We start from the raw sequence: 8236 nt of genomic DNA on the forward strand, positions 1-8236 counted from the left end.
ATTAAATTTTCCCCATACCAGTCAGCCACCAAAAGGAGAAGAGGCTAGCTGATTAGCTCAGTTGGTTAGACCACAGCCTTATTTTTAACACGAAGGTTCAGGTCCCTGTCCCAGCCAGCCACCCAAAATTAAAAGCCTTAAGTTTTTATGTAATCTCTTATATGGTTTTCCTTATGTTCTTTTCTTTTATTTTTTAATGCACCCTAATGTGTACTCCATAGGTATTTATTTACCCATTGAGAGGTGGAGATAGGTTAGTGTTCTATGTACAACTGAGAAGCTCGTAAGAATAAATGAAAGATTTGTTTAAAAATATGAACAGGAAAATATTTTCCTCTCAAAATAAAACCTGATCATAATGGAGGAAGCATCAGTCTTGCCTAAATCAGTCTTTTTATTAAAAGCTAGAAATTTTCTTTAGCATAACTTTTCTGTAAAGATGAATCAGTATTTTAAAAAATAGTTCAACTGGCTATGTTGAGTCATGCTAGTAACAATGAACAGAATTGAACTTTGAGTCTAACTCATCGTGAACATTGGTTATGTCCAAGCAATGATTAAATTGCTTTCTTGGACAAAATCCCCAATGTTTACTTGATTTTTATTGTCCTTGATTTTCATCACAAATAACTGTGTCGTGTATAATTAGTTCGTCTAGTGTAACGTGCCTCTCTACAAAACAGCCTGTCAGAAGTTACTTTCTGAAAGGCCAAAAAACTTCAGTTGTGATGAATGACTTGCAACATTCACAATATTTTTTTGTGCATCATTACCACTTATCAATTACTTTCAGACTTTTATCTCGCCTGTGGTCTGTGATTGCTATGGAGGAATATCTCTGTCACATGTAATCATGGTGTAAAACAATCATGCTTTTCTGGGGAGACCGAGTCTTCAAGACTATTTGAAGAGAGAGGTTCTTTCTCAAAGTACTGAGTAATTATGCTCTCCTAGTGAGCAAGATGATAAGAAAAGTTCCCCTATCTGTTCTGGCCTGTGTGCTATGGTTTTCTCCTAGTGGTCTATCTCTGCCAGCCTTGAGGACTTCCTAAAAGACCACCAGTCAAAACTAGTTATTCTTGGGTCTGTGTTAGCATGTTGTTTGTAAATAACATAGCCATGTGTGATGTATTGAAAGGTCTAGGATAATTAGCTTTTCCAGTCACTAGGGGTTTCATTTCCTCAGAATTGTAGTATACTATGGGCTCTTAACAGTTCTTTTCTGCTTAAGGGCAGGTGGCAGTATGGTTTAAAGGAAAGAGCACCTTTTGAGTAGGAAGAGATTTAGATTCACATCCCACGGTCCAAACCATGCTACCCCTCAAGCACTGTGGTTTGTAGGCCCATCATTTCTCTGAATCCCCATTTCCTCATCCAAACCTACATAACCTCAGCTGGACCAGTCTGACATTGTGGACTCCTCTAGGGCAGGGTTTCTCCATTGTGGCACTGTTGACATTTAGGACTGGATAATTCATTGTTGGGATGGCTGTCCTATGCTTTTAGGATGTTTAACAACATCTCTGGCCTCTACCCATCAGATGCCAGTTGTACCCCTCACCCTGGTTGTACCCCTCACCTTGTATGTGACAACCAAAAGTGTCCTCTGTCCCTTGAGAACCACTGAACTTCAAAACAATATACAAACAGAAGGGAGTGAATTAGTCCTTACTGAATGCCTCCCGGTGATCTGGCACTGTGCTAGGTGCCCTTACTCAGGCCTCACACTAATCCTCTCAGTATTATTTTCCCAATATTACAGGTGACAAAATGGGGTGAAAGACACAGTCTGACCAAGTTAAAAGGTCAATCAAAACTTAGATCTGACTGACTCCAAAGCCCATGTTCTCTGTCTGGTGGTAGAGTGATAAAAAATTGGCATGCGCTTACCCAGGTTCAAAGTTGACCAGCAGTGACAAAATGCACTGAAAACTTCACGGAAGGACTCAAAATCTGTTCTCTGAAATTATCCATAAAATTCAACTGTGCTAACATTTGCTGTTTTTTCACCAGGCTGTATATGATTTTCTAAACCCATGCTTATATGAAACACTATTTTTTTTTTTAACCAAGCACATTATTAGTCCAGTGTTTTTTAAACCTGGTTAGAAACCACTACTTTTCTCTTAAAAAAAGGAAAGAAAAAAAAAAAAAAGAATGAATGCTTTTATTTGTTAGACATAAATGTATGTCTAGGTTTACTGAAAGTTGTGTCCAAAAATGTTTGAGAGATACTGGCTTAGACAATTGTAATTGTTCATTTAAAAAACAAAAAGAGCTTGTCTTTACATTGAGCATTGGACTGGAAACTGATTTCTCAACAATGGCTATATATTAGAACTTTTAGGGGCTAATTTTTAAAAGACCCACTGTCAGGTATTCTGATTTAATTGGTCTGGGATGGGACCTAGGTATCAGGATTTTAAAAGCTCCTCAGTTAAGTCTAATGTACAAACTCAAGAACCACAGGGCTGACTATATGTGGGGTGTCCTGTGTAATAACTTTGATAGCTCTGAGAATCTGAGGTTTATTTTTCTGAGCACTGGTGATCTATTCTGTAGATAGCTGGATGATATCCTCATCCGTTTTCACTTTTTTCTATGCTTACCCTTTCCTCATTGGCTATAGATGTTCAAGTCTCACTTATAGTTACTCAACTTGCTTATACCTCTCCTTTTACTTCTCACTAAAGGAATTTTGGGAATGATGCTGCAGAATGGCTGCTGTACCTTTCCGTAGGTCTGTGTACTTTGTTTTACTGGCTTCTGCATTCATCACTGAATGATCGAGTCCTATTGAGAATTATCCCCATGCAGGCAATTGGATGGTGGCAGAGTCTCTCACTGTAGTGCCCTGCTGGACTGGTGCTTTTTTAGGGGAGTCTTCCCACCACCTCTCCCCATCCAACATCCTCCACACGGACACATACAGCATCCCAGAGGTTTCCTACCAATGTGCTCCTTTTGGTTGCTTTTGCCTTTTATTACTAATAAAACAGTAAAAATACAGAGAATCGGGAAACATACCCAGTACTTGCCCAGCTAGTAGCGAGGGAGTATTGGATAGTAAATTAAGTGCTTGCATGACTTTTAAGCTCAAACATACTTGGGTTTATATTCTGGCTCTGCTTTTCACAATCTGCATAGCTTTGGTGTTAACTCCTCCCACCTGGTTTCCTCTGCAAAATCAGATACTGCCTCCACAAGGTGGCTGTTAAAGATTAAAGGAATTTATGCACATTGTTTAGTGATATTGGCACAGATTGGGCACCCATGAAGTTTCACTATCATGACTGGAGAGCTGGTCCCTTGTCCCTCTCCTTTTTGGTAGCTTTCTTCTCCAGTGTCAGTGTTTACTTTTTTCAATCACGACTGCACACAACAATCAGAGTGATATTTTTTATTTCTCCTCTTTCTGTGTAAGTGTGGTTTTAAATTGACATGGCCAGGCAGTCAGAGCATGCCTTAATTCCTGCGTGGTCAACCAACCAGCTGCTGTGGGTTTAATGGAAACACAGTCTATTATTGCTGGGTGCCCAGGGTTGGTTACCTCTTTGCTGCCCACTATAGAAGATGGTTCTATAATAGTCAAATAATTCTCATTGGACAGTACTTGTTAGAATGTTGAGGGCCGAGCCTGTGGCGCACTCAGGAGAGTGCGGCGCTGGGAGCGCGGCGACGCTCCCACCGCGGGTTCGGATCCTATATAGGAATGGCCGGTGCACTCACTGGCTGAGTGCCGGTCACGAAAAAGACAAAAAAAAAAAAAAAAAAAAAATGTTGAAACAGTCTGAAAGTTGGGGGGTTCCAACAACGTCTCTGGAGAATAACGATCTTACAGTCCATAAGCAAAGGACAATATTTTCCCAGTCCTGAAGATGTATCTACTATGAGGATTTGCGAGTTATTTGGTTTACTAATACAAGAAAATCCCTCTGGGTCTTTCACCTGGGTCCTCTTCCATGTCCGAGGACCCAGGTGAAAGCCCTGGGCAGCCTGCCCACCATCTGCACAGAAGGCAAGAGAGCCTCCTGTGACTGAGGACCCAGGCAAAAGCCCCAGACAACCCTCCCACCACCCACACAGAAAGCAAGAAAGCACAGCCAATACTGCTTCTGCATAGGTGGTCCACCACAGCCACTGCCACAACTACTGCCACTGCCACAACTACTGCCACTGCCACAACTACTGCCACTGCAAGGACAGCTCACCACCACAGTAGCAGCCAGGACCACCTGCAGGCAGTCCATCATACACTCAACTTCACTGACATAAGGAGAGTCACCAGCAGAGCCCGCAAATGGAGGAGGAAGTCTTTCTCCTCAAAGCCCTCTCCAGAGTAATAGAAGAAACAGCTGCTCTACCAGATGACCGGACATCAATGCAGAGATGTTAGAAATATGAATAAAGAAGAAAACATGACACCAGCAAAGGAATACAGCAATTCTCAAGTGCCAGGCCTCATACAGCAGGCCTTGAAATTATTGAAAAAGTATTCTGAGCAATGATCTTAAGAAAACTCAAAGAGATAAGAGAAGATTCAAGTAGAGGATACAATGAAATGAGAAAAAATATTCAGGATATGAAGGAGGAATTTTACAAAGAAATTAATGCCTTAAAAAAGAACGTAGCAGAACTTCTGGAATTGAAGGATTCATTCAGTGAAATAAAAAATAAAACAGAGCTTAAGCATCAGGTTAGAGCAAGCAGAAGAATTTCAGATCTTGAAGACAGTCTTTTCAAAATAACCAAGCAGACAAAAATAAAGGAGAAAAGAATTCTTAAAAATGAAGAAAATCTAAGAGAGCTAGCAGACAACCTGAAGCACACAAACATGGGTATTTCAGAAGGAGAGGAGAAAGGAAAAGGCACTGAAAACCTATTCAATGAAATAATAATGGAAAACTTCCCAAGTATAGGTAGAGACATGGACTTTCAGATTCAGGGAGCTCAAAGATCTCCAAAAGATTCAATCCAAAAAGATCTTCTCCAGACTTATAGTCAAACTGGCAAAGGTCAAAGACAAAGAGAATTCTAAAAGCAGCAGGAGAAAAGTGTCAAGTTACCTGTTAGGGAGCCCATATCAGACTAACAGCAGACTTCTTAACTGAAACTCTACAGGCCAGAAGAGAATGGGATAATAAATTAAAAATACTAAAAAAAAAAAAAAAAAAAAAAAAAAATTGCCAGCCAAGGATACTATAGCCAGCAAGGTTATCCTTCAGAAATGAAGGAGAAATAGTGTATTTCCCAGACAAACGAGAACTGTTGGAGTTCACCACATAACCAACCCTGCAAGAAATTCTCAAGGGAGTCCTGCATCTAGAATCTGAAAAACAGTAATCAGTATCTTGAATACACAAGACAGAACAAAACCCACTGGTAAAACACAAATGCAAATGAGAAAAAGAAACTAAATCTTAGCACCTCAAAAACATGAACAGTGAAGATGAATAATAAAAGGGGAAGAAAGGAACAAAAGATATTTAAGACATCTAGACAAAAAGCAATAAAATGCTAGGAATGAGATAAAACCATTTAATAACTGCCGTAAATGTAAATGGATTAAAGTCCCCATTCAAAAGACACTGACCTGATTAAAAAGCTAGATCCAACTATATGCTGTCTTCAAGAGACTCACCTCACTGCAAAAACACACACAGACCAAAAGTGAAAGGATGGAAAAAGATATACCACATAAATGGAAACCAAAACTGAGCAGGAGTAGCTATTCTTATATCAGATAAAATAGACTTTAAACCAAAAAACCATAAAAAGAGACAAAAAAAAAAAAATCCCACTATATAATGATAAAAGGATCTATCCAGCAAGAAGACATAGCAATCATAAATATGTATGCACCCAACACCAGAGCACACATATATATAAAACAAACATTATTAGATCTAAAGAGATAGACTCCAACATAATAATAGTTGGGGACCTGAACACCCTTCTCTCCACATTGGACAGACCATCTAGGCAACAAATCAACAGAGAAACACAGGATTTAAACTACACCTTTGACCAATTGGACCTGGCAGATATCTACAGGACATTTCATCGAACAACTACAGAATATAAATTCTTCTCATCAGCACATGGACATTCTCCAGGATAGACCACATATTAGGTCACACAACAAGTCTCAGAAAATTTTAAAAATCAAAGAAAAGTATCTTTTCAGACTACAAGGGACTAAAACTGGAAATCAGTAACAAAAAACTCTGGAAACTATATAAGTACATGGAAATTAGACAATAGCCTCCTGAATTACCTATGGGCCATAGAAGAAATTAAAAAGAAATCAAAAAAAATTCTTGAAACTAATGAAAATAAAGACACATCATACCAAAACTTGTGGGAAACTGCAAAAGCAGTACTAAGAAGGAAGTTTACTGCAATAAACACATACATCAAAAGAATAGAAAGACTTCAAATAAAAAACCTAATGTTACACCTAAAAGAACTAGAAAAACAGGAACAATCCAATCCTGAGAAGTAGTAGACAGAAAGAAATAATTAAGATCAGAACAGAACTAAATGAAATAGAGACCCCAAAATGATACTAAACATCGATGAAATAAAAACTTGGTTTTTTGAGAAGATAAATAAAATAGACAAACCATTAGTTAGGTTAACAAAAAAAAAATAAATAAATAAATAAAATAAAAAGAATGGAGAAGACCCAAATAACAAAAATCAGAAATGAGAAAGGAGACAAAACATATCACAGAAATACAAAGAATCATTACAGACTATTATAAACAATTATATGCCAATAAATATGAAAACCTGGAGGAAATGGATAAATTTCTGGACACATACATACTACCAAGACTGAACCAAGAAGAAATAGAAAACCTGAACAGGCTAATAACAAGCAACGAGATTGATGCAGTAATCAGCAGTCTCCCAACAAAGAAAAGCCCAGGACTGGATGGCTTTACTGCTGAATTCTATCACATCTTTAAAGAAGAACTAATGCCAATTCTCTTCAAACTATTCCAAAAAATTGAAACAGAGGCCACTGTCCCAAACTCATTCTAAGAGGCCAACATTACCCAGATACCAAAACCAAAGACACAATATAAAAGGAAAACTACAGGCCAATATCTCTGATGAACACAGATGCAAAAATCCTCAACAAAATATTAGCAATCAGAAAGCAGCAACACATCAAAAAAATTACACACCATGATCAAGTGGGATTCATTCCAGGCATGTAAGGATGGTTCAACTTATCCAAGTCAATAAATGTGATACATCGCATCAACAAGATCAAGGACAAAAACCATGTGGTTATCTCAATAGATTCAGAAAAAGCATTTGACAAAATTCAACATCATTTCATGATAAAGACTCTCAGAAAATTAGGCATAGAAGGACAGTATCTCAACACAGTAAAAGCCACATACAACAAACCCACCACCAGTATCATCCCTTATGAACAGGGAGATGACAAGGATGCCCAGTCCTACCACTCTTATTTAACAGTGTTGGGATACTAGCCAGAGAAATCAGGCAAGAGAAAGAAAGAAAAGTCATCCAGATTGGAAAAGTCAAAGTCAAACTGTCCCTGTGCAGATGACATGATCCTATATATAGAAAAACCTAAAGACTCTTCCAAAAAACTCTTAGAGCTGATAAACAATTTCAGTAATGTTGCAGGATACAAAATCAACATGCAAAAATCAGTATCATTTTTATACTCTGATAACGAACTAGCAGCAAAAGAAATCAAGAAAGCAAGCCCATTTATAATAGTTACCAAAAAAATAAAATACCTGGGAATAAATTTAACCAAGGAGGTGAAAGATCTCTACAACAAGAACTAAAAAACACTACTGAAAGAAATTAAAGAGAACACAAAAAGGTGGAAAGACTTTCCGTGCTCTTGAATTGGAAGAATTAATATTGTGAAAATGTCCACACTACCCAAAGCTATCTACAGATTCAATGCAATCCCCATCAAAATATCAATATTCTTCACTGAAATAGAAAAAATAATCCTAACATTAATATAGAACAAAAGACCGTGAATAGCCAAAGCAATCCTGAGCAAATAAACAAATAAATAAAGCCAGAGGCATAACATTACCTGACTTCAAATTATACTACAAAGGTATAGTAGCCAAAACAGCATGGTATTGGCATAAAAACACACTCAGACCAATGGAACACAGTAGAGATCTCATAAATTAACCCACATGCCTACAGCCAACTGATCTCTTAC

The sequence above is a fragment of the Cynocephalus volans genome, chromosome 7, assembly GCF_027409185.1.
Source record: "Cynocephalus volans isolate mCynVol1 chromosome 7, mCynVol1.pri, whole genome shotgun sequence".
NCBI lineage: Eukaryota > Metazoa > Chordata > Mammalia > Dermoptera > Cynocephalidae > Cynocephalus > Cynocephalus volans.